The sequence below is a fragment of the Quercus robur genome, chromosome 5 (genome assembly GCF_932294415.1).
Source record: "Quercus robur chromosome 5, dhQueRobu3.1, whole genome shotgun sequence".
In the NCBI taxonomy this organism is placed as follows: Eukaryota; Viridiplantae; Streptophyta; class Magnoliopsida; order Fagales; family Fagaceae; genus Quercus; species Quercus robur.
Genome location: NC_065538.1, coordinates 32757347 through 32776993, shown reverse-complemented (window position 1 = coordinate 32776993; position 19647 = coordinate 32757347). Strand labels below are relative to the sequence as shown.

Genomic DNA, 19647 nt, shown 5'->3' with positions numbered 1-19647 from the left:
AAAATACGAGCCGCTGATCTCGTTTTGGGTGCTAATTTGGTGGCGGCGATCTGGAAATGCCCTCGGGCTGCAGCTCCCTGGTGTTAGAGTGCATCGCTGCATTCGGATCCTTTATAAAGGATTTAACGCGCTTATGCTGATGGGTGCGATCATACCAACACTAATGCACCGGATCCCATCAGAACTCCGCAGTTAAGCGTGTTTGGGCGAGAGTAGTACTAGGATGGGTGACCTCCTGGGAAGTCCTCGTGTTGCACCCCTCTCTTTTTCTTCGGATTTTTTTTTTTTTTTTGTTGCCGGGCTTACCGTTTACGGCGGTCCAGCACGCTCGCTTCGTAGGCTTAGTCTGCCCCAGGCCAAAAATACGAGCCGCTGAACTCGTTTTGGGTGCTAATTTGGTGGCGGCGATCTGGAAATGCCCTCGGGCTGCAGCTCCCTGGTGTTAGAGTGCATCGCTGCATTCGGATCCTTTATAAGGATTTAACGCGCTTATGCTGATGGGTGCGATCATACCAACACTAATGCACCGGATCCCATCAGAACTCCGCAGTTAAGCGTGTTTGGGCGAGAGTAGTACTAGGATGGGTGACCTCCTGGGAAGTCCCTCGTGTTGCACCCCTCTCTTTTTCTTCGGATTTTTTTTTTTTTGTCGCCGGACTTACCGTTTACCGGCGGTCCAGCACGCTCGCTTCGTAGGCTTAGTCTGCCCCAGGCCAAAAATACGAGCCGCTGATCTCGTTTTGGGTGCTAATTTGGTGGCGGCGATCTGGAAATGCCCCTCGGGCTGCAGCTCCCTGGTGTTAGAGTGCATCGCTGCATTCGGTTCCTTTATAAGGATTTAACGCGCTTATGCTGATGGGTGCGATCATACCAACACTAATGCACCGGATCCCATCAGAACTCCGCAGTTAAGCGTGTTTGGGCGAGAGTAGTACTAGGATGGGTGACCTCCAGGGAAGTCCTCGTGTTGCACCCCTCTCTTTTTCTTCGGATTTTTTTTTTTTTTGTCGCCGGGCTTACCGTTTACGGCGGTCCAGCACGCTCGCTTCGTAGGCTTAGTCTGCCCCAGGCCAAAAATACGAGCCGCTGATCTCGTTTTGGGTGCTAATTGGTGGCGGCGATCTGGAAATGCCCTCGGGCTGCAGCTCCCTGGTGTTAGAGTGCATCGCTGCATTCGGATCCTTTATAAGGATTTAACGCGCTTATGCTGATGGGTGCGATCATACCAACACTAATGCACCGGATCCCATCAGAACTCCGCAGGTAAGCGTGTTTGGGCGAGAGTAGTACTAGGATGGGTGACCTCCTGGGAAGTCCTCGTGTTGCACCCCTCTCTTTTTCTTCGGATTTTTTTTTTTTTTGTCGCCGGGCTTACCGTTTACGGCGGTCCAGCACGCTCGCTTCGTAGGCTTAGTCTGCCCCAGGCCAAAAATACGAGCCGCTGATCTCGTTTTGGGTGCTGATTTGGTGGCGGCGATCTGGAAATGCCCTCGGGCTGCAGCTCCCTGGTGTTAGAGTGCATCGCTGCATTCGGATCCTTTATAAGGATTTAACGCGCTTATGCTGATGGGTGCGATCATACCAACACTAATGCACCGGATCCCATCAGAACTCCGCAGTTAAGCGTGTTTGGGCGAGAGTAGTACTAGGATGGGTGACCTCCTGGGAAGTCCTCGTGTTGCACCCCTCTCTTTTTCTTCGGATTTTTTTTTTTTTTTGTCGCCGGGCTTACCGTTTACGGCGGTCCAGCACGCTCGCTTCGTAGGCTTAGTCTGCCCCAGGCCAAAAATACGAGCCGCTGATCTCGTTTTGGGTGCTAATTTGGTGGCGGCGATCTGGAAATGCCCTCGGGCTGCAGCTCCCTGGTGTTAGAGTGCATCGCTGCATTCGGATCCTTTATAAGGATTTAACGCGCTTATGCTGATGGGTGCGATCATACCAACACTAATGCACCGGATCCCATCAGAACTCCGCAGTTAAGCGTGTTTGGAAGAGAGTAGTACTAGGATGGGTGACCTCCTGGGAAGTCCTCGTGTTGCACCCCTCTCTTTTTCTTCGGATTTTTTTTTTTTGGTCGCCGGGCTTATCGTTTACGGCGGTCCAGCACGCTCGCTTCGTAGGCTTAGTCTGCCCCAGGCCAAAAATACGAGCCGCTGAACTCGTTTTGGGTGCTAATTTGGTGGCGGCGATCTGGAAATGCCCTCGGGCTGCAGCTCCCTGGTGTTAGAGTGCATCGCTGCATTCGGATCCTTTATAAGGATTTAACGCGCTTATGCTGATGGGTGCGATCATACCAACACTAATGCACCGGATCCCATCAGAACTCCGCAGTTAAGCGTGTTTGGGCGAGAGTAGTACTAGGATGGGTGACCTCCTGGGAAGTCCTCGTGTTGCACCCCTCTCTTTTTCTTCGGTTTTTTTTTTTTTTTGTCGCCGGGCTTACCGTTTACGGCGGTCCAGCACGCTCGCTTCGTAGGCTTAGTCTGCCCCAGGCCAAAAATACGAGCCGCTGATCTCGTTTTGGGTGCTAATTTGGTGGCGGCGATCTGGAAATGCCCTCGGGCTGCAGCTCCCTGGTGTTAGAGTGCATCGCTGCATTCGGATCCTTTATAAGGATTTAACGCGCTTATGCTGATGGGTGCGATCATACCAACACTAATGCACCGGATCCCATCAGAACTCCGCAGTTAAGCGTGTTTGGGCGAGAGTAGTACTAGGATGGGTGACCTCCAGGGAAGTCCTCGTGTTGCACCCCTCTCTTTTTCTTCGGATTTTTTTTTTTTTTGTCGCCGGGCTTACCGTTTACGGCGGTCCAGCACGCTCGCTTCGTAGGCTTAGTCTGCCCCAGGCCAAAAATACGAGCCGCTGATCTCGTTTTGGGTGCTAATTTGGTGGCGGCGATCTGGAAATGCCCTCGGGCTGCAGCTCCCTGGTGTTAGAGTGCATCGCTGCATTCGGATCCTTTATAAGGATTTAACGCGCTTATGCTGATGGGTGCGATCATACCAACACTAATGCACCGGATCCCATCAGAACTCCGCAGGTAAGCGTGTTTGGGCGAGAGTAGTACTAGGATGGGTGACCTCCTGGGAAGTCCTCGTGTTGCACCCCTCTCTTTTTCTTCGGATTTTTTTTTTTTTTGTCGCCGGGCTTACCGTTTACGGCGGTCCAGCACGCTCGCTTCGTAGGCTTAGTCTGCCCCAGGCCAAAAATACGAGCCGCTGAACTCGTTTTGGGTGCTAATTTGGTGGCGGCGATCTGGAAATGCCCTCGGGCTGCAGCTCCCTGGTGTTAGAGTGCATCGCTGCATTCGGATCCCTTATAAGGATTTAACGCGCTTATGCTGATGGGTGCGATCATACCAACACTAATACACCGGATCCCATCAGAACTCCGCAGTTAAGCGTGTTTGGGCGAGAGTAGTACTAGGATGGGTGACCTCCAGGGAAGTCCTCGTGTTGCACCCCTCTCTTTTTCTTCGGATTTTTTTTTTTTTTGTCGCCGGGCTTACCGTTTACGGCGGTCCAGCACGCTCGCTTCGTAGGCTTAGTCTGCCCCAGGCCAAAAATACGAGCCGCTGAACTCGTTTTGGGTGCTAATTTGGTGGCGGCGATCTGGAAATGCCCTCGGGCTGCAGCTCCCTGGTGTTAGAGTGCATCGCTGCATTCGGATCCTTTATAAGGATTTAACGCGCTTATGCTGATGGGTGCGATCATACCAACACTAATGCACCGGATCCCATCAGAACTCCGCAGTTAAGCGTGTTTGGGCGAGAGTAGTACTAGGATGGGTGACCTCCAGGGAAGTCCTCGTGTTGCACCCCTCTCTTTTTCTTCGGATTTTTTTTTTTTTTGTCGCCGGGCTTACCGTTTACGGCGGTCCAGCACGCTCGCTTCGTAGGCTTAGTCTGCCCCAGGCCAAAAATACGAGCCGCTGATCTCGTTTTGGGTGCTAATTTGGTGGCGGCGATCTGGAAATGCCCTCGGGCTGCAGCTCCCTGGTGTTAGAGTGCATCGCTGCATTCGGATCCTTTATAAGGATTTAACGCGCTTATGCTGATGGGTGCGATCATACCAACACTAATGCACCGGATCCCATCAGAACTCCGCAGTTAAGCGTGTTTGGACGAGAGTAGTACTAGGATGGGTGACCTCCTGGGAAGTCCTCGTGTTGCACCCCTCTCTTTTTCTTCGGATATTTTTTTTTTGGTCGCCGGGCTTATCGTTTACGGCGGTCCAGCACGCTCGCTTCGTAGGCTTAGTCTGCCCCAGGCCAAAAATACGAGCCGCTGAACTCGTTTTGGGTGCTAATTTGGTGGCGGCGATCTGGAAATGCCCTCGGGCTGCAGCTCCCTGGTGTTAGAGTGCATCGCTGCATTCGGATCCTTTATAAGGATTTAACGCGCTTATGCTGATGGTGCGATCATACCAACACTAATGCACCGGATCCCATCAGAACTCCCGCAGTTAAGCGTGTTTGGGCGAGAGTAGTACTAGGATGGGTGACCTCCTGGGAAGTCCTCGTGTTGCACCCCTCTCTTTTTCTTCGGATTTTTTTTTTTTTTTGTCGCCGGCTTGCCGTTTACGGCGGTCCAGCACGCTCGCTTCGTAGGCTTAGTCTGCCCCAGGCCAAAAATACGAGCCGCTGATCTCGTTTTGGGTGCTAATTTGGTGGCGGCGATCTGGAAATGCCCTCGGGCTGCTGCTCCCTGGTGTTAGAGTGCATCGCTGCATTCGGATCCTTTATAAGGATTTAACGCGCTTATGCTGATGGGTGCGATCATACCAACACTAATGCACCGGATCCCATCAGAACTCCGCAGTTAAGCGTGTTTGGGCGAGAGTAGTACTAGGATGGGTGACCTCCTGGGAAAGTCCTCGTGTTGCACCCCCCCTCTTTTTCTTCGGATTTTTTTTTTTTTGTCGCCGGGCTTACCGTTTACGGCGGTCCAGCACGCTCGCTTCGTAGGCTTAGTCTGCCCCACGGCCAAAAATACGAGCCGCTGAACTCGTTTTGGGTGCTAATTTGGTGGCGGCGATCTGGAAATGCCCTCGGGCTGCAGCTCCCTGGTGTTAGAGTGCATCGCTGCATTCGGATCCTTTATAAGGATTTAACGCGCTTATGCTGATGGGTGCGATCATACCAACACTAATGCACCGGATCCCATCTGAACTCCGCAGTTAAGCGTGTTTGGGGCGAGAGTAGTACTAGGATGGGTGACCTCCTGGGAAGTCCTCGTGTTGCACCCCTCTCTTTTTCTTCGGATTTTTTTTTTTTTTGTCTCCAGGGCTTACCGTTTACGGCGGTCCAGCACGCTCGCTTCGTAGGCTTAGTCTGCCCCAGGCCAAAAATACGAGCCGCTGATCTCGTTTTGGGTGCTAATTTGGTGGCGGCGATCTGGAAATGCCCTCGGGCTGCAGCTCCCTGGTGTTAGAGTGCATCGCTGCATTCGGATCCTTATAAGGATTTAACGCGCTTATGCTGATGGGTGCGATCATACCAACACTAATGCACCGGATCCCATCAGAACTCCGCAGTTAAGCGTGTTTGGGCGAGAGTAGTACTAGGATGGGTGACCTCCAGGGAAGTCCTCGTGTTGCACCCCTCTCTTTTTCTTCGGATTTTTTTTTTTTTTGTCGCCGGGCTTACCGTTTTACGGCGGTCCAGCACGCTCGCTTCGTAGGCTTAGTCTGCCCCAGGCCAAAAATACGAGCCGCTGATCTCGTTTTGGGGTGCTAATTTGGTGGCGGCGATCTGAAATGCCCTCGGCTGCAGCTCCCTGGTGTTAGAGTGCATCGCTGCATTCGGATCCTTTATAAGGATTTAACGCGCTTATGCTGATGGGTGCGATCATACCAACACTAATGCACCGGATCCCATCAGAACTCCGCAGGTAAGCGTGTTTGGGGCGGAGAGTAGTACTAGGATGGGTGACCTCCTGGGAAGTCCTCGTGTTGCACCCCTCTCTTTTTTCTTCGGATTTTTTTTTTTTTTTGTCGCCGGGCTTACCGTTTACCGGCGGTCCAGCACGCTCGCTTCGTAGGCCTTAGTCTGCCCAGGCCAAAAATACGAGCCGCTGAACTCGTTTTGGGTGCTAATTTGGTGGCGGCGATCTGGAAATGCCCTCGGGCTGCAGCTCCCTGGTGTTAGAGTGCATCGCTGCATTCGGATCCCTTATAAGGATTTAACGCGCTTATGCTGATGGGGTGCGATCATACCAACACTAATACACCGGATCCCATCAGAACTCCGCAGTTAAGCGTGTTTGGGCGAGAGTAGTACTAGGATGGGTGACCTCCAGGGAAGTCCTCGTGTTGCACCCCTCTCTTTTTCTTCGGATTTTTTTTTTTTTGTCGCCGGGCTTACCGTTTACGGCGGTCCAGCACGCTCGCTTCGTAGGCTAGTCTGCCCCAGGCCAAAAATACGAGCCGCTGAACTCGTTTTGGGTGCTAATTTGGTGGCGGCGATCTGGAAATGCCCTCGGGCTGCAGCTCCCTGGTGTTAGAGTGCATCGCTGCATTCGGATCCCTTTATAAGGATTTAACGCGCTTATGCTGATGGGTGCGATCATACCAACACTAATGCACCGGATCCCATCAGAACTTCCGCAGTTAAGCCGTGTTTGGGCGAGAGTAGTACTAGGATGGGTGACCTCCTGGGAAGTTCCTCGTGTTGCACCCCTCTCTTTTTCTTCGGATTTTTTTTTTTTTTGTCGCCGGGCTTACCGTTTACGGCGGTCCAGCACGCTCCGCTTCGTAGGCTTAGTCTGCCCCAGGCCAAAAATACGAGCCGCTGATCTCGTTTTGGGTGCTAATTTGGTGGCGGCGATCTGGAAATGCCCTCGGGCTGCAGCTCCCTGGTGTTAGAGTGCATCGCTGCATTCGGATTCTTTATAAGGATTTAACGCGCTTATGCTGATGGGGTGCGATCATACCAACACTAATGCACCGGATCCCATCAGAACTCCGCAGTTAAGCGTGTTTGGACGAGGAGTGAGTACTAGGATGGGTGACCTCCTGGAAGTCCTCGTGTTGCACCCCTCTCTTTTTCTTCGGATTTTTTTTTTTTTGGTCGCCGGGCTTATCGTTTACGGCGGTCCAGCACGCTCGCTTCGTAGGCTTAGTCTGCCCCCAGGCCAAAAATATACGAGCCGCTGAACTCGTTTTGGGTGCTAATTTGGTGGCGGCGATCTGGAAATGCCCTCGGGCTGCAGCTCCCTGGTGTTAGAGTGCATCGCTGCATTCAGATCCTTTATAAGGATTTAACGGCGCTTATGCTGATGGTGCGATCATACCAACACTAATGCACCGGATCCCCATCAGAACTCCGCAGTTAAGCGTGTTTGGGCGAGAGTAGTACTAGGATGGGTAAGTCCTCGTGTTGCACCCCTGTCTTTTTCTTCGGATTTTTTTTTTTTTTGTCGCCGGGCTTACCGTTTACGGCGGTCCAGCACGCTCGCTTCGTAGGCTTAGTCTGCCCCAGGCCAAAAATACGAGCCGCTGATCTCGTTTTGGGTGCTAATTTGGTGGCGGCGATCTGGAAATGCCCTCGGGCTGCTGCTCCCTGGTGTTAGAGTGCATCGCTGCATTCGGATCCTTTATAAGGATTTAACGCGCTTATGCTGATGGGTGCGATCATACCAACACTAATGCACCGGATCCCATCAGAACTCCGCAGTTAAGCGTGTTTGGGCGAGAGTAGTACTAGGATGGGTGACCTCCTGGGAAGTCCTCGTGTTGCACCCCCCTCTTTTTCTTCGGATTTTTTTTTTTTTGTCGCCGGGCTTACCGTTTACGGCGGTCCAGCACGCTCGCTTCGTAGGCTTAGTCTGCCCCAGGCCAAAAATACGAGCCGCTGAACTCGTTTTGGGTGCTAATTTGGTGGCGGCGATCTGGAAATGCCCTCGGGCTGCAGCTCCCTGGTGTTAGAGTGCATCGCTGCATTCGGATCCTTTATAAGGATTTAACGCGCTTATGCTGATGGGTGCGATCATACCAACACTAATGCACCGGATCCCATCAGAACTCCGCAGTTAAGCGTGTTTGGGCGAGAGTAGTACTAGGATGGGTGACCTCCTGGGAAGTCCTCGTGTTGCACCCCTCTCTTTTTCTTCGGATTTTTTTTTTTTTTGTCGCCGGGCTTACCGTTTACGGCGGTCCAGCACGCTCGCTTCGTAGGCTTAGTCTGCCCCAGGCCAAAAATACGAGCCGCTGATCTCGTTTTGGGTGCTAATTTGGTGGCGACGATCTGGAAATGCCCTCGGGCTGCTACTCCCTGGTGTTAGAGTGCATCGCTGCATTCGGATCCTTTATAAGGATTTAACGCGCTTATGCTGATGGGTGCGATCATACCAACACTAATGCACCGGATCCCATCAGAACTCCGCAGTTAAGCGTGTTTGGGCGAGAGTAGTACTAGGATGGGTGACCTCCTGGGAAGTCCTCGTGTTGCACCCCCCTCTTTTTCTTTGGATTTTTTTTTTTTTGTCGCCGGGCTTACCGTTTACGGCGGTCCAGCACGCTCGCTTCGTAGGCTTAGTCTGCCCCAGGCCAAAAATACGAGCCGCTGAACTCGTTTTGGGTGCTAATTTGGTGGCGGCGATCTGGAAATGCCCTCGGGCTGCAGCTCCCTGGTGTTAGAGTGCATCGCTGCATTCGGATCCTTTATAAGGATTTAACGCGCTTATGCTGATGGGTGCGATCATACCAACACTAATGCACCGGATCCCATCAGAACTCCGCAGTTAAGCGTGTTTGGGCGAGAGTAGTACTAGGATGGGTGACCTCCTGGGAAGTCCTCGTGTTGCACCCCTCTCTTTTTCTTCGGATTTTTTTTTTTTTTGTCGCCGGGCTTACCGTTTACGGCGGTCCAGCACGCTCGCTTCGTAGGCTTAGTCTGCCCCAGGCCAAAAATACGAGCCGCTGATCTCGTTTTGGGTGCTAATTTGGTGGCGGCGATCTGGAAATGCCCTCGGGCTGCAGCTCCCTGGTGTTAGAGTGCATCGCTGCATTCGGATCCTTTATAAGGATTTAACGCGCTTATGCTGATGGGTGCGATCATACCAACACTAATGCACCGGATCCCATCAGAACTCCGCAGTTAAGCGTGTTTGGGCGAGAGTAGTACTAGGATGGGTGACCTCCAGGGAAGTCCTCGTGTTGCACCCCTCTCTTTTTCTTCGGATTTTTTTTTTTTTTGTCGCCGGGCTTACCGTTTACGGCGGTCCAGCACGCTCGCTTCGTAGGCTTAGTCTGCCCCAGGCCAAAAATACGAGCCGCTGATCTCGTTTTGGGTGCTAATTTGGTGGCGGCGATCTGGAAATGCCCTCGGGCTGCAGCTCCCTGGTGTTAGAGTGCATCGCTGCATTCGGATCCTTTATAAGGATTTAACGCGCTTATGCTGATGGGTGCGATCATACCAACACTAATGCACCGGATCCCATCAGAACTCCGCAGGTAAGCGTGTTTGGGCGAGAGTAGTACTAGGATGGGTGACCTCCTGGGAAGTCCTCGTGTTGCACCCCTCTCTTTTTCTTCGGATTTTTTTTTTTTTTGTCGCCGGGCTTACCGTTTACGGCGGTCCAGCACGCTCGCTTCGTAGGCTTAGTCTGCCCCAGGCCAAAAATACGAGCCGCTGAACTCGTTTTGGGTGCTAATTTGGTGGCGGCGATCTGGAAATGCCCTCGGGCTGCAGCTCCCTGGTGTTAGAGTGCATCGCTGCATTCGGATCCCTTATAAGGATTTAACGCGCTTATGCTGATGGGTGCGATCATACCAACACTAATACACCGGATCCCATCAGAACTCCGCAGTTAAGCGTGTTTGGGCGAGAGTAGTACTAGGATGGGTGACCTCCAGGGAAGTCCTCGTGTTGCACCCCTCTCTTTTTCTTCGGATTTTTTTTTTTTTTGTCGCCGGGCTTACCGTTTACGGCGGTCCAGCACGCTCGCTTCGTAGGCTTAGTCTGCCCCAGGCCAAAAATACGAGCCGCTGAACTCGTTTTGGGTGCTAATTTGGTGGCGGCGATCTGGAAATGCCCTCGGGCTGCAGCTCCCTGGTGTTAGAGTGCATCGCTGCATTCGGATCCTTTATAAGGATTTAACGCGCTTATGCTGATGGGTGCGATCATACCAACACTAATGCACCGGATCCCATCAGAACTCCGCAGTTAAGCGTGTTTGGGCGAGAGTAGTACTAGGATGGGTGACCTCCTGGGAAGTCCTCGTGTTGCACCCCTCTCTTTTTCTTCGGATTTTTTTTTTTTTTTGTCGCCGGGCTTACCGTTTACGGCGGTCCAGCACGCTCGCTTCGTAGGCTTAGTCTGCCCCAGGCCAAAAATACGAGCCGCTGATCTCGTTTTGGGTGCTAATTTGGTGGCGGCGATCTGGAAATGCCCTCGGGCTGCAGCTCCCTGGTGTTAGAGTGCATCGCTGCATTCGGATCCTTTATAAGGATTTAACGCGCTTATGCTGATGGGTGCGATCATACCAACACTAATGCACCGGATCCCATCAGAACTCCGCAGTTAAGCGTGTTTGGGCGAGAGTAGTACTAGGATGGGTGACCTCCTGGGAAGTCCTCGTGTTGCACCCCTCTCTTTTTCTTCGGATTTTTTTTTTTTTGTCGCCGGGCTTACCGTTTACGGCGGTCCAGCACGCTCGCTTCGTAGGCTTAGTCTGCCCCAGGCCAAAAATACGAGCCGCTGAACTCGTTTTGGGTGCTAATTTGGTGGCGGCGATCTGGAAATGCCCTCGGGCTGCAGCTCCCTGGTGTTAGAGTGCATCGCTGCATTCGGATCCTTTATAAGGATTTAACGCGCTTATGCTGATGGGTGCGATCATACCAACACTAATGCACCGGATCCCATCAGAACTCCGCAGTTAAGCGTGTTTGGGCGAGAGTAGTACTAGGATGGGTGACCTCCTGGGAAGTCCTCGTGTTGCACCCCTCTCTTTTTCTTCGGATTTTTTTTTTTTTTGTCGCCGGGCTTACCGTTTACGGCGGTCCAGCACGCTCGCTTCGTAGGCTTAGTCTGCCCCAGGCCAAAAATACGAGCCGCTGATCTCGTTTTGGGTGCTAATTTGGTGGCGGCGATCTGGAAATGCCCTCGGGCTGCAGCTCCCTGGTGTTAGAGTGCATCGCTGCATTCGGATCCTTTATAAGGATTTAACGCGCTTATGCTGATGGGTGCGATCATACCAACACTAATGCACCGGATCCCATCAGAACTCCGCAGTTAAGCGTGTTTGGGCGAGAGTAGTACTAGGATGGGTGACCTCCTGGGAAGTCCTCGTGTTGCACCCCTCTCTTTTTCTTCGGATTTTTTTTTTTTTGTCGCCGGGCTTACCGTTTACGGCGGTCCAGCACGCTCGCTTCGTAGGCTTAGTCTGCCCCAGGCCAAAAATACGAGCCGCTGAACTCGTTTTGGGTGCTAATTTGGTGGCGGCGATCTGGAAATGCCCTCGGGCTGCAGCTCCCTGGTGTTAGAGTGCATCGCTTCATTCGGATCCTTTATAATGATTTAACGCGCTTATGCTGATGGGTGCGATCATACCAACACTAATGCACCGGATCCCATCAGAACTCCGCAGTTAAGCGTGTTTGGGCGAGAGTAGTACTAGGATGGGTGACCTCCTGGGAAGTCCTCGTGTTGCACCCCTCTCTTTTTCTTCGGATTTTTTATTTTTTTTGTCGCCGGGCTTACCGTTTATGGCGGTCCAGCACGCTCGCTTCGTAGGCTTAGTCTGCCCCAGGCCAAAAATACGAGCCGCTGATCTCGTTTTGGGTGCTAATTTGGTGGCGGCGATCTGGAAATGCCCTCGGGCTGCAGCTCCCTGGTGTTAGAGTGCATCGCTGCATTCGGATTCTTTATAAGGATTTAACGCGCTTATGCTGATGGGTGCGATCATACCAACACTAATGCACCGGATCCCATCAGAACTCCGCAGTTAAGCGTGTTTGGGCGAGAGTAGTACTAGGATGGGTGACCTCCTGGGAAGTCCTCGTGTTGCACCCCTCTCTTTTTCTTCGGATTTTTTTTTTTTTTTGTTGCCGGGCTTACCGTTTACGGCGGTCCAGCACGCTCGCTTCGTAGGCTTAGTCTGCCCCAGGCCAAAAATACGAGCCGCTGAACTCGTTTTGGGTGCTAATTTGGTGGCGGCGATCTGGAAATGCCCTCGGGCTGCAGCTCCCTGGTGTTAGAGTGCATCGCTGCATTCGGATCCTTTATAAGGATTTAACGCGCTTATGCTGATGGGTGCGATCATACCAACACTAATGCACCGGATCCCATCAGAACTCCGCAGTTAAGCGTGTATGGGCGAGAGTAGTACTAGGATGGGTGACCTCCTGGGAAGTCCTCGTGTTGCACCCCTCTCTTTTTCTTCGGATTTTTTTTTTTTTTGTCGCCGGGCTTACCGTTTACGGCGGTCCAGCACGCTCGCTTCGTAGGCTTAGTCTGCCCCAGGCCAAAAATACGAGCCGCTGATCTCGTTTTGGGTGCTAATTTGGTGGTGGCGATCTGGAAATGCCCTCGGGCTGCAGCTCCCTGGTGTTAGAATGCAGCGATGCATTCGGATCCTTTATAAGGATTTAACGCGCTTATGCTGATGGGTGCGATCATACCAACACTAATGCACCGGATCCCATCAGAACTCCGCAGTTAAGCGTGTTTGGGCGAGAGTAGTACTAGGATGGGTGACCTCCTGGGAAGTCCTCGTGTTGCACCCCTCTCTTTTTCTTCGGATTTTTTTTTTTTTTGTCGCCGGGCTTACCGTTTACGGCGGTCCAGCACGCTCGCTTCGTAGGCTTAGTCTGCCCCAGGCCAAAAATACGAGCCGCTGAACTCGTTTTGGGTGCTAATTTGGTGGCGGCGATCTGGAAATGCCCTCGGGCTGCAGCTCCCTGGTGTTAGAGTGCATCGCTGCATTCGGATCCTTTATAATGATTTAACGCGCTTATGCTGATGGGTGCGATCATACCAACACTAATACACCGGATCCCATCAGAACTCCGCAGTTAAGCGTGTTTGGGCGAGAGTAGTACTAGGATGGGTGACCTCCAGGGAAGTCCTCGTGTTGCACCCCTCTCTTTTTCTTCGGATTTTTTTTTTTTTTGTCGCCGGGCTTACCGTTTACGGCGGTCCAGCACGCTCGCTTCGTAGGCTTAGTCTGCCCCAGGCCAAAAATACGAGCCGCTGAACTCGTTTTGGGTGCTAATTTGGTGGCGGCGATCTGGAAATGCCCTCGGGCTGCAGCTCCCTGGTGTTAGAGTGCATCGCTGCATTCGGATCCTTTATAAAGATTTAACGCGCTTATGCTGATGGGTGCGATCATACCAACACTAATGCACCGGATCCCATCAGAACTCCGCAGTTAAGCGTGTTTGGGCGAGAGTAGTACTAGGATGGGTGACCTCCTGGGAAGTCCTCGTGTTGCACCCCTCTCTTTTTCTTCGGATTTTTTTTTTTTTTTGTCGCCGGGCTTACCGTTTACGGCGGTCCAGCATGCTCGCTTCGTAGGCTTAGTCTGCCCCAGGCCAAAAATACGAGCCGCTGATCTCGTTTTGGGTGCTAATTTGGTGGCGGCGATCTGGAAATGCCCTCGGGCTGCAGCTCCCTGGTGTTAGAGTGCATCGCTGCATTCGGATCCTTTATAAGGATTTAACGCGCTTATGCTGATGGGTGCGATCATACCAACACTAATGCACCGGATCCCATCAGAACTCCGCAGTTAAGCGTGTTTGGGCGAGAGTAGTACTAGGATGGGTGACCTCCTGGGAAGTCCTCGTGTTGCACCCCTCTCTTTTTCTTCGGATTTTTTTTTTTTTGTCGCCGGGCTTACCGTTTACGGCGGTCCAGCACGCTCGCTTCGTAGGCTTAGTCTGCCCCAGGCCAAAAATACGAGCCGCTGAACTCGTTTTGGGTGCTAATTTGGTGGCGGCGATCTGGAAATGCCCTCGGGCTGCAGCTCCCTGGTGTTAGAGTGCATCGCTGCATTCGGATCCTTTATAAGGATTTAACGCGCTTATGCTGATGGGTGCGATCATACCAACACTAATGCACCGGATCCCATCAGAACTCCGCAGTTAAGCGTGTTTGGGCGAGAGTAGTACTAGGATGGGTGACCTCCTGGGAAGTCCTCGTGTTGCACCCCTCTCTTTTTCTTCGGATTTTTTTTTTTTTTTGTCGCCGGGCTTACCGTTTACGGCGGTCCAGCACGCTCGCTTCGTAGGCTTAGTCTGCCCCAGGCCAAAAATACGAGCCGCTGATCTCGTTTTGGGTGCTAATTTGGTGGCGGCGATCTGGAAATGCCCTCGGGCTGCAGCTCCCTGGTGTTAGAGTGCATCGCTGCATTCGGATCCTTTATAAGGATTTAACGCGCTTATGCTGATGGGTGCGATCATACCAACACTAATGCACCGGATCCCATCAGAACTCCGCAGTTAAGCGTGTTTGGGCGAGAGTAGTACTAGGATGGGTGACCTCCTGGGAAGTCCTCGTGTTGCACCCCTCTCTTTTTCTTCGGATTTTTTTTTTTTTGTCGCCGGGCTTACCGTTTACGGCGGTCCAGCACGCTCGCTTCGTAGGCTTAGTCTGCCCCAGGCCAAAAATACGAGCCGCTGAACTCGTTTTGGGTGCTAATTTGGTGGCGGCGATCTGGAAATGCCCTCGGGCTGCAGCTCCCTGGTGTTAGAGTGCATCGCTTCATTCGAATCCTTTATAATGATTTAACGCGCTTATGCTGATGGGTGCGATCATACCAACACTAATGCACCGGATCCCATCAGAACTCCGCAGTTAAGCGTGTTTGGGCGAGAGTAGTACTAGGATGGGTGACCTCCTGGGAAGTCCTCGTGTTGCACCCCTCTCTTTTTCTTCGGATTTTTTTTTTTTTTTGTCGCCGGGCTTACCGTTTATGGCGGTCCAGCACGCTCGCTTCGTAGGCTTAGTCTGCCCCAGGCCAAAAATACGAGCCGCTGATCTCGTTTTGGGTGCTAATTTGGTGGCGGCGATCTGGAAATGCCCTCGGGCTGCAGCTCCCTGGTGTTAGAGTGCATCGCTGCATTCGGATCCTTTATAAGGATTTAACGCGCTTATGCTGATGGGTGCGATCATACCAACACTAATGCACCGGATCCCATCAGAACTCCGCAGTTAAGCGTGTTTGGGCGAGAGTAGTACTAGGATGGGTGACCTCCTGGGAAGTCCTCGTGTTGCACCCCTCTCTTTTTCTTCGGATTTTTTTTTTTTTTTGTTGCCGGGCTTACCGTTTACGGCGGTCCAGCACGCTCGCTTCGCAGGCTTAGTCTGCCCCAGGCCAAAAATACGAGCCGCTGAACTCGTTTTGGGTGCTAATTTGGTGGCGGCGATCTGGAAATGCCCTCGGGCTGCAGCTCCCTGGTGTTAGAGTGCATCGCTGCATTCGGATCCTTTATAAGGATTTAACGCGCTTATGCTGATGGGTGCGATCATACCAACACTAATGCACCGGATCCCATCAGAACTCCGCAGTTAAGCGTGTATGGGCGAGAGTAGTACTAGGATGGGTGACCTCCTGGGAAGTCCTCGTGTTGCACCCCTCTCTTTTTCTTCGGATTTTTTTTTTTTTTGTCGCCGGGCTTACCGTTTACGGCGGTCCAGCACGCTCGCTTCGTAGGCTTAGTCTGCCCCAGGCCAAAAATACGAGCCGCTGATCTCGTTTTGGGTGCTAATTTGGTGGTGGCGATCTGGAAATGCCCTCGGGCTGCAGCTCCCTGGTGTTCGAATGCAGCGATGCATTCGGATCCTTTATAAGGATTTAACGCGCTTATGCTGATGGGTGCGATCATACCAACACTAATGCACCGGATCCCATCAGAACTCCGCAGTTAAGCGTGTTTGGGCGAGAGTAGTACTAGGATGGGTGACCTCCTGGGAAGTCCTCGTGTTGCACCCCTCTCTTTTTCTTCGGATTTTTTTTTTTTTTGTCGCCGGGCTTACCGTTTACGGCGGTCCAGCACGCTCGCTTCGTAGGCTTAGTCTGCCCCAGGCCAAAAATACGAGCCGCTGATCTCGTTTAGGGTGCTAATTTGGTTGCGGCGATCTGGAAATGCCCTCGGGCTGCAGCTCCCTGGTGTTAGAGTGCATCGCTGCATTCGGATCCTTTATAAGGATTTAACGCGCTTATGCTGATGGGTGCGATCATACCAACACTAATGCACCGGATCCCATCAGAACTCCGCAGTTAAGCGTGTTTGGGCGAGAGTAGTACTAGGATGGGTGACCTCCTGGGAAGTCCTCGTGTTGCACCCCTCTCTTTTTCTTCGGATTTTTTTTTTTTTGTCGCCGGGCTTACCGTTTACGGCGGTCCAGCACGCTCGCTTCGTAGGCTTAGTCTGCCCCAGGCCAAAAATACGAGCCGCTGAACTCGTTTTGGGTGCTAATTTGGTGGCGGCGATCTGGAAATGCCCTCGGGCTGCAGCTCCCTGGTGTTAGAGTGCATCGCTGCATTCGGATCCCTTATAAGGATTTAACGCGCTTATGCTGATGGGTGCGATCATACCAACACTAATGCACCGGATCCCATCAGAACTCCGCAGTTAAGCGTGTTTGGGCGAGAGTAGTACTAGGATGGGTGACCTCCTGGGAAGTCCTCGTGTTGCACCCCTCTCTTTTTCTTCGGATTTTTTTTTTTTTGTCGCCGGGCTTACCGTTTACGGCGGTTCAGCACGCTCGCTTCGTAGGCTTAGTCTGCCCCAGGCCAAAAATACGAGCCGCTGAACTCGTTTTGGGTGCTAATTTGGTGGCGGCGATCTGGAAATGCCCTCGGGCTGCAGCTCCCTGGTGTTAGAGTGCATCGCTGCATTCGGATCCTTTATAAGGATTTAACGCGCTTATGCTGATGGGTGCGATCATACCAACACTAATGCACCGGATCCCATCAGAACTCCGCAGTTAAGCGTGTTTGGGCGAGAGTAGTACTAGGATGGGTGACCTCCTGGGAAGTCCTCGTGTTGCACCCCTCTCTTTTTCTTCGGATTTTTTTTTTTTTTGTCGCCGGGCTTACCGTTTACGGCGGTCCAGCACGCTCGCTTCGTAGGCTTAGTCTGCCCCAGGCCAAAAATACGGGCCGCTGATCTCGTTTTGGGTGCTAATTTGGTGGCGGCGATCTGGAAATGCCCTCGGGCTGCAGCTCCCTGGTGTTAGAGTGCATCGCTGCATTCGGATCCTTTATAAGGATTTAACGCGCTTATGCTGATGGGTGCGATCATACCAACACTAATGCACCAGATCCCATCAGAACTCCGCAGTTAAGCGTGATTGGGCGACAGTAGTACTAGGATGGGTGACCTCCTGGGAAGTCCTCGTGTTGCACCCCTCTCTTTTTCTTCGGATTTTTTTTTTTTTGTCGCCGGGCCTACCGTTTACGGCGGTCCAGCACGCTCGCTTCGTAGGCTTAGTCTGCCCCAGGCCAAAAATACGAGCCGCTGAACTCGTTTTGGGTGCTAATTTGGTGGCGGCGATCTAGAAATGCCCTCGGGCTGTAGCTCCCTGGTGTTAGAGTGCATCGCTGCATTCGGATCCTTTATAAGGATTTAACGCGCTTATGCTGATGGGTGCGATCATACCAACACTAATGCACCGGATCCCACAGAACTCCGCAGTTAAGCGTGTTTGGGCGAGAGTAGTACTAGGATGGGTGACCTCCTGGGAAGTCCTCGTGTTGCACCCCTCTCTTTTTCTTCGGATTTTTTTTTTTTGTCGCCGGGCTTACCGTTTACGGCGGTCCAGCACGCTCGCTTCGTAGGCTTAGTCTGCCCCAGGCCAAAAATACGAGCCGCTGAACTCGTTTTGGGTGCTAATTTGGTGGCGGCGATCTGGAAATGCCCTCGGGCTGCAGCTCCCTGGTGTTAGAGTGCATCGCTGCATTCGGATCCTTTATAAGGATTTAACGCGCTTATGCTGATGGGTGCGATCATACCAACACTAATGCACCGGATCCCATCAGAACTCCGCAGTTAAGCGTGTTTGGGCGAGAGTAGTACTAGGATGGGTGACCTCCTGGGAAGTCCTCGTGTTGCACCCCTCTCTTTTTCTTCGGATTTTTTTTTTTTTGTCGCCGGGCTTACCGTTTACGGCGGTCCAGCACGCTCGCTTCGTAGGCTTAGTCTGCCCCAGGCCAAAAATACGAGCCGCTGATCTCGTTTTGGGTGCTAATTTGGTGGCGGCGATCTGGAAATGCCCTCGGGCTGCAGCTCCCTGGTGTTAGAGTGCATCGCTGCATTCGGATCCTTTATAAGGATTTAACGCGCTTATGCTGATGGGTGCGATCATACCAACACTAATGCACCGGATCCGATCAGAACTCCGCAGTTAAGCGTGTTTGGGCGAGAGTAGTACTAGGATGGGTGACCTCCTGGGAAGTCCTCGTGTTGCACCCCTCTCTTTTTCTTCGGATTTTTTTTTTTTTGTCGCCGGGCTTACCGTTTACGGCGGTCCAGCACGCTCGCTTCGTAGGCTTAGTCTGCCCCAGGCCAAAAATACGAGCCGCTGAACTCGTTTTGGGTGCTAATTTGGTGGCGGCGATCTGGAAATGCCCTCGGGCTGCAGCTCCCTGGTGTTAGAGTGCATCGCTTCATTCGGATCCTTTATAATGATTTAACGCGCTTATGCTGATGGGTGCGATCATACCAACACTAATGCACCGGATCCCATCAGAACTCCGCAGTTAAGCGTGTTTGGGCGAGAGTAGTACTAGGATGGGTGACCTCCTGGGAAGTCCTCGTGTTGCACCCCTCTCTTTTTCTTCGGATTTTTTTTTTTTTTTGTCGCCGGGCTTACCGTTTATGGCGGTCCAGCACGCTCGCTTCGTAGGCTGAGTCTGCCCCAGGCCAAAAATACGAGCCGCTGATCTCGTTTTGGGTGCTAATTTGGTGGCGGCGATCTGGAAATGCCCTCGGGCTGCAGCTCCCTGGTGTTAGAGTGCATCGCTGCATTCGGATCCTTTATAAGGATTTAACGCGCTTATGCTGATGGGTGCGATCATACCAACACTAATGCACCGGATCCCATCAGAACTCCGCAGTTAAGCGTGTTTGGGCGAGAGTAGTACTAGGATGGGTGACCTCCAGGGAAGTCCTCGTGTTGCACCCCTCTCTTTTTCTTCGGATTTTTTTTTTTTTTGTCGCCGGGCTTACCGTTTACGGCGGTCCAGCACGCTCGCTTCGTAGGCTTAGTCTGCCCCAGGCCAAAAATACGAGCCGCTGATCTCGTTTTGGGTGCTAATTTGGTGGCGGCGATCTGGAAATGCCCTCGGGCTGCAGCTCCCTGGTGTTAGAGTGCATCGCTGCATTCGGATCCTTTATAAGGATTTAACGCGCTTATGCTGATGGGTGCGATCATACCAACACTAATGCACCGGATCCCATCAGAACTCCGCAGGTAAGCGTGTTTGGGCGAGAGTAGTACTAGGATGGGTGACCTCCTGGGAAGTCCTCGTGTTGCACCCCTCTCTTTTTCTTCGGATTTTTTTTTTTTTTTGTCGCCGGGCTTACCGTTTACGGCGGTCCAGCACGCTCGCTTCGTAGGCTTAGTCTGCCCCAGGCCAAAAATACGAGCCGCTGAACTCGTTTTGGGTGCTAATTTGGTGGCGGCGATCTGGAAATGCCC

At 52.4% G+C, this 19647-nt stretch overlaps 54 non-coding genes and 1 pseudogene across 54 annotated transcripts; all 55 read left to right on the top strand.

Annotated features, from left to right (window-relative positions):
* The first annotated feature begins 141 nt into the window (after positions 1-141).
* LOC126732203 (5S ribosomal RNA) lies at positions 142-260 on the top strand. Its single transcript, XR_007659384.1, has one exon. It is a non-coding gene; the product is annotated as a 5S ribosomal RNA (ribosomal RNA).
* A 239-nt stretch (positions 261-499) lies between these two features.
* Positions 500-619, top strand: LOC126731416 (5S ribosomal RNA). The gene has a single exon (XR_007658663.1). It is a non-coding gene; the product is annotated as a 5S ribosomal RNA (ribosomal RNA).
* A 238-nt stretch (positions 620-857) lies between these two features.
* LOC126730740 (5S ribosomal RNA) lies at positions 858-976 on the top strand. Its single transcript, XR_007658003.1, has one exon. It is a non-coding gene; the product is annotated as a 5S ribosomal RNA (ribosomal RNA).
* Positions 977-1212: 236 nt separating this feature from the next.
* Positions 1213-1331, top strand: LOC126731264 (5S ribosomal RNA). The gene has a single exon (XR_007658516.1). It is a non-coding gene; the product is annotated as a 5S ribosomal RNA (ribosomal RNA).
* Positions 1332-1568: 237 nt separating this feature from the next.
* Positions 1569-1687, top strand: LOC126732202 (5S ribosomal RNA). The gene has a single exon (XR_007659383.1). It is a non-coding gene; the product is annotated as a 5S ribosomal RNA (ribosomal RNA).
* Positions 1688-1925: 238 nt separating this feature from the next.
* LOC126731710 (5S ribosomal RNA) lies at positions 1926-2044 on the top strand. Its single transcript, XR_007658952.1, has one exon. It is a non-coding gene; the product is annotated as a 5S ribosomal RNA (ribosomal RNA).
* Positions 2045-2280: 236 nt separating this feature from the next.
* Positions 2281-2399, top strand: LOC126732201 (5S ribosomal RNA). The gene has a single exon (XR_007659382.1). It is a non-coding gene; the product is annotated as a 5S ribosomal RNA (ribosomal RNA).
* A 237-nt stretch (positions 2400-2636) lies between these two features.
* On the top strand, positions 2637-2755 carry LOC126730739 (5S ribosomal RNA). The gene has a single exon (XR_007658002.1). It is a non-coding gene; the product is annotated as a 5S ribosomal RNA (ribosomal RNA).
* Positions 2756-2992: 237 nt separating this feature from the next.
* On the top strand, positions 2993-3111 carry LOC126731263 (5S ribosomal RNA). The gene has a single exon (XR_007658515.1). It is a non-coding gene; the product is annotated as a 5S ribosomal RNA (ribosomal RNA).
* Positions 3112-3348: 237 nt separating this feature from the next.
* On the top strand, positions 3349-3467 carry LOC126730807 (5S ribosomal RNA). The gene has a single exon (XR_007658071.1). It is a non-coding gene; the product is annotated as a 5S ribosomal RNA (ribosomal RNA).
* A 237-nt stretch (positions 3468-3704) lies between these two features.
* LOC126730737 (5S ribosomal RNA) lies at positions 3705-3823 on the top strand. The gene has a single exon (XR_007658000.1). It is a non-coding gene; the product is annotated as a 5S ribosomal RNA (ribosomal RNA).
* A 237-nt stretch (positions 3824-4060) lies between these two features.
* LOC126730764 (5S ribosomal RNA) lies at positions 4061-4179 on the top strand. The gene has a single exon (XR_007658027.1). It is a non-coding gene; the product is annotated as a 5S ribosomal RNA (ribosomal RNA).
* Positions 4180-4414: 235 nt separating this feature from the next.
* Positions 4415-4534, top strand: LOC126731764 (5S ribosomal RNA). The gene has a single exon (XR_007659005.1). It is a non-coding gene; the product is annotated as a 5S ribosomal RNA (ribosomal RNA).
* A 237-nt stretch (positions 4535-4771) lies between these two features.
* LOC126731388 (5S ribosomal RNA) lies at positions 4772-4891 on the top strand. Its single transcript, XR_007658635.1, has one exon. It is a non-coding gene; the product is annotated as a 5S ribosomal RNA (ribosomal RNA).
* Positions 4892-5129: 238 nt separating this feature from the next.
* Positions 5130-5249, top strand: LOC126731502 (5S ribosomal RNA). Its single transcript, XR_007658747.1, has one exon. It is a non-coding gene; the product is annotated as a 5S ribosomal RNA (ribosomal RNA).
* A 237-nt stretch (positions 5250-5486) lies between these two features.
* Positions 5487-5605, top strand: LOC126730736 (5S ribosomal RNA). The gene has a single exon (XR_007657999.1). It is a non-coding gene; the product is annotated as a 5S ribosomal RNA (ribosomal RNA).
* A 237-nt stretch (positions 5606-5842) lies between these two features.
* Positions 5843-5963, top strand: LOC126731855 (5S ribosomal RNA). Its single transcript, XR_007659091.1, has one exon. It is a non-coding gene; the product is annotated as a 5S ribosomal RNA (ribosomal RNA).
* Positions 5964-6204: 241 nt separating this feature from the next.
* Positions 6205-6323, top strand: LOC126730806 (5S ribosomal RNA). The gene has a single exon (XR_007658070.1). It is a non-coding gene; the product is annotated as a 5S ribosomal RNA (ribosomal RNA).
* A 236-nt stretch (positions 6324-6559) lies between these two features.
* LOC126731880 (5S ribosomal RNA) lies at positions 6560-6681 on the top strand. Its single transcript, XR_007659114.1, has one exon. It is a non-coding gene; the product is annotated as a 5S ribosomal RNA (ribosomal RNA).
* A 239-nt stretch (positions 6682-6920) lies between these two features.
* Positions 6921-7040, top strand: LOC126731881 (5S ribosomal RNA). Its single transcript, XR_007659115.1, has one exon. It is a non-coding gene; the product is annotated as a 5S ribosomal RNA (ribosomal RNA).
* A 240-nt stretch (positions 7041-7280) lies between these two features.
* On the top strand, positions 7281-7389 carry LOC126731954 (5S ribosomal RNA; annotated as a pseudogene).
* A 237-nt stretch (positions 7390-7626) lies between these two features.
* LOC126732200 (5S ribosomal RNA) lies at positions 7627-7745 on the top strand. Its single transcript, XR_007659381.1, has one exon. It is a non-coding gene; the product is annotated as a 5S ribosomal RNA (ribosomal RNA).
* Positions 7746-7981: 236 nt separating this feature from the next.
* Positions 7982-8100, top strand: LOC126732199 (5S ribosomal RNA). The gene has a single exon (XR_007659379.1). It is a non-coding gene; the product is annotated as a 5S ribosomal RNA (ribosomal RNA).
* Positions 8101-8337: 237 nt separating this feature from the next.
* Positions 8338-8456, top strand: LOC126732197 (5S ribosomal RNA). The gene has a single exon (XR_007659377.1). It is a non-coding gene; the product is annotated as a 5S ribosomal RNA (ribosomal RNA).
* Positions 8457-8692: 236 nt separating this feature from the next.
* On the top strand, positions 8693-8811 carry LOC126732196 (5S ribosomal RNA). Its single transcript, XR_007659376.1, has one exon. It is a non-coding gene; the product is annotated as a 5S ribosomal RNA (ribosomal RNA).
* A 237-nt stretch (positions 8812-9048) lies between these two features.
* Positions 9049-9167, top strand: LOC126730735 (5S ribosomal RNA). Its single transcript, XR_007657998.1, has one exon. It is a non-coding gene; the product is annotated as a 5S ribosomal RNA (ribosomal RNA).
* A 237-nt stretch (positions 9168-9404) lies between these two features.
* On the top strand, positions 9405-9523 carry LOC126731262 (5S ribosomal RNA). The gene has a single exon (XR_007658514.1). It is a non-coding gene; the product is annotated as a 5S ribosomal RNA (ribosomal RNA).
* Positions 9524-9760: 237 nt separating this feature from the next.
* Positions 9761-9879, top strand: LOC126730804 (5S ribosomal RNA). Its single transcript, XR_007658068.1, has one exon. It is a non-coding gene; the product is annotated as a 5S ribosomal RNA (ribosomal RNA).
* A 237-nt stretch (positions 9880-10116) lies between these two features.
* Positions 10117-10235, top strand: LOC126732195 (5S ribosomal RNA). The gene has a single exon (XR_007659375.1). It is a non-coding gene; the product is annotated as a 5S ribosomal RNA (ribosomal RNA).
* A 238-nt stretch (positions 10236-10473) lies between these two features.
* LOC126732194 (5S ribosomal RNA) lies at positions 10474-10592 on the top strand. The gene has a single exon (XR_007659373.1). It is a non-coding gene; the product is annotated as a 5S ribosomal RNA (ribosomal RNA).
* Positions 10593-10828: 236 nt separating this feature from the next.
* LOC126732193 (5S ribosomal RNA) lies at positions 10829-10947 on the top strand. Its single transcript, XR_007659372.1, has one exon. It is a non-coding gene; the product is annotated as a 5S ribosomal RNA (ribosomal RNA).
* A 237-nt stretch (positions 10948-11184) lies between these two features.
* LOC126732192 (5S ribosomal RNA) lies at positions 11185-11303 on the top strand. Its single transcript, XR_007659371.1, has one exon. It is a non-coding gene; the product is annotated as a 5S ribosomal RNA (ribosomal RNA).
* Positions 11304-11539: 236 nt separating this feature from the next.
* Positions 11540-11658, top strand: LOC126732191 (5S ribosomal RNA). The gene has a single exon (XR_007659370.1). It is a non-coding gene; the product is annotated as a 5S ribosomal RNA (ribosomal RNA).
* A 238-nt stretch (positions 11659-11896) lies between these two features.
* On the top strand, positions 11897-12015 carry LOC126732190 (5S ribosomal RNA). The gene has a single exon (XR_007659369.1). It is a non-coding gene; the product is annotated as a 5S ribosomal RNA (ribosomal RNA).
* Positions 12016-12253: 238 nt separating this feature from the next.
* On the top strand, positions 12254-12372 carry LOC126730688 (5S ribosomal RNA). The gene has a single exon (XR_007657951.1). It is a non-coding gene; the product is annotated as a 5S ribosomal RNA (ribosomal RNA).
* A 237-nt stretch (positions 12373-12609) lies between these two features.
* On the top strand, positions 12610-12728 carry LOC126732189 (5S ribosomal RNA). The gene has a single exon (XR_007659368.1). It is a non-coding gene; the product is annotated as a 5S ribosomal RNA (ribosomal RNA).
* Positions 12729-12965: 237 nt separating this feature from the next.
* Positions 12966-13084, top strand: LOC126730803 (5S ribosomal RNA). The gene has a single exon (XR_007658067.1). It is a non-coding gene; the product is annotated as a 5S ribosomal RNA (ribosomal RNA).
* A 237-nt stretch (positions 13085-13321) lies between these two features.
* LOC126732188 (5S ribosomal RNA) lies at positions 13322-13440 on the top strand. The gene has a single exon (XR_007659367.1). It is a non-coding gene; the product is annotated as a 5S ribosomal RNA (ribosomal RNA).
* A 238-nt stretch (positions 13441-13678) lies between these two features.
* On the top strand, positions 13679-13797 carry LOC126732186 (5S ribosomal RNA). Its single transcript, XR_007659365.1, has one exon. It is a non-coding gene; the product is annotated as a 5S ribosomal RNA (ribosomal RNA).
* Positions 13798-14033: 236 nt separating this feature from the next.
* LOC126732185 (5S ribosomal RNA) lies at positions 14034-14152 on the top strand. Its single transcript, XR_007659364.1, has one exon. It is a non-coding gene; the product is annotated as a 5S ribosomal RNA (ribosomal RNA).
* Positions 14153-14390: 238 nt separating this feature from the next.
* On the top strand, positions 14391-14509 carry LOC126732184 (5S ribosomal RNA). The gene has a single exon (XR_007659363.1). It is a non-coding gene; the product is annotated as a 5S ribosomal RNA (ribosomal RNA).
* A 236-nt stretch (positions 14510-14745) lies between these two features.
* LOC126732183 (5S ribosomal RNA) lies at positions 14746-14864 on the top strand. Its single transcript, XR_007659362.1, has one exon. It is a non-coding gene; the product is annotated as a 5S ribosomal RNA (ribosomal RNA).
* Positions 14865-15102: 238 nt separating this feature from the next.
* Positions 15103-15221, top strand: LOC126732182 (5S ribosomal RNA). Its single transcript, XR_007659361.1, has one exon. It is a non-coding gene; the product is annotated as a 5S ribosomal RNA (ribosomal RNA).
* Positions 15222-15459: 238 nt separating this feature from the next.
* Positions 15460-15578, top strand: LOC126730687 (5S ribosomal RNA). Its single transcript, XR_007657950.1, has one exon. It is a non-coding gene; the product is annotated as a 5S ribosomal RNA (ribosomal RNA).
* Positions 15579-15815: 237 nt separating this feature from the next.
* On the top strand, positions 15816-15934 carry LOC126732181 (5S ribosomal RNA). The gene has a single exon (XR_007659360.1). It is a non-coding gene; the product is annotated as a 5S ribosomal RNA (ribosomal RNA).
* Positions 15935-16171: 237 nt separating this feature from the next.
* On the top strand, positions 16172-16290 carry LOC126732179 (5S ribosomal RNA). Its single transcript, XR_007659359.1, has one exon. It is a non-coding gene; the product is annotated as a 5S ribosomal RNA (ribosomal RNA).
* Positions 16291-16526: 236 nt separating this feature from the next.
* On the top strand, positions 16527-16645 carry LOC126732178 (5S ribosomal RNA). The gene has a single exon (XR_007659358.1). It is a non-coding gene; the product is annotated as a 5S ribosomal RNA (ribosomal RNA).
* Positions 16646-16881: 236 nt separating this feature from the next.
* On the top strand, positions 16882-17000 carry LOC126732177 (5S ribosomal RNA). The gene has a single exon (XR_007659357.1). It is a non-coding gene; the product is annotated as a 5S ribosomal RNA (ribosomal RNA).
* A 237-nt stretch (positions 17001-17237) lies between these two features.
* LOC126731848 (5S ribosomal RNA) lies at positions 17238-17356 on the top strand. Its single transcript, XR_007659084.1, has one exon. It is a non-coding gene; the product is annotated as a 5S ribosomal RNA (ribosomal RNA).
* A 236-nt stretch (positions 17357-17592) lies between these two features.
* LOC126731797 (5S ribosomal RNA) lies at positions 17593-17710 on the top strand. Its single transcript, XR_007659036.1, has one exon. It is a non-coding gene; the product is annotated as a 5S ribosomal RNA (ribosomal RNA).
* A 235-nt stretch (positions 17711-17945) lies between these two features.
* Positions 17946-18064, top strand: LOC126732176 (5S ribosomal RNA). The gene has a single exon (XR_007659356.1). It is a non-coding gene; the product is annotated as a 5S ribosomal RNA (ribosomal RNA).
* A 236-nt stretch (positions 18065-18300) lies between these two features.
* On the top strand, positions 18301-18419 carry LOC126731492 (5S ribosomal RNA). Its single transcript, XR_007658737.1, has one exon. It is a non-coding gene; the product is annotated as a 5S ribosomal RNA (ribosomal RNA).
* Positions 18420-18655: 236 nt separating this feature from the next.
* On the top strand, positions 18656-18774 carry LOC126732174 (5S ribosomal RNA). Its single transcript, XR_007659354.1, has one exon. It is a non-coding gene; the product is annotated as a 5S ribosomal RNA (ribosomal RNA).
* Positions 18775-19012: 238 nt separating this feature from the next.
* LOC126730734 (5S ribosomal RNA) lies at positions 19013-19131 on the top strand. Its single transcript, XR_007657997.1, has one exon. It is a non-coding gene; the product is annotated as a 5S ribosomal RNA (ribosomal RNA).
* Positions 19132-19368: 237 nt separating this feature from the next.
* LOC126731261 (5S ribosomal RNA) lies at positions 19369-19487 on the top strand. The gene has a single exon (XR_007658513.1). It is a non-coding gene; the product is annotated as a 5S ribosomal RNA (ribosomal RNA).
* The last annotated feature ends 160 nt before the right edge of the window (positions 19488-19647 follow it).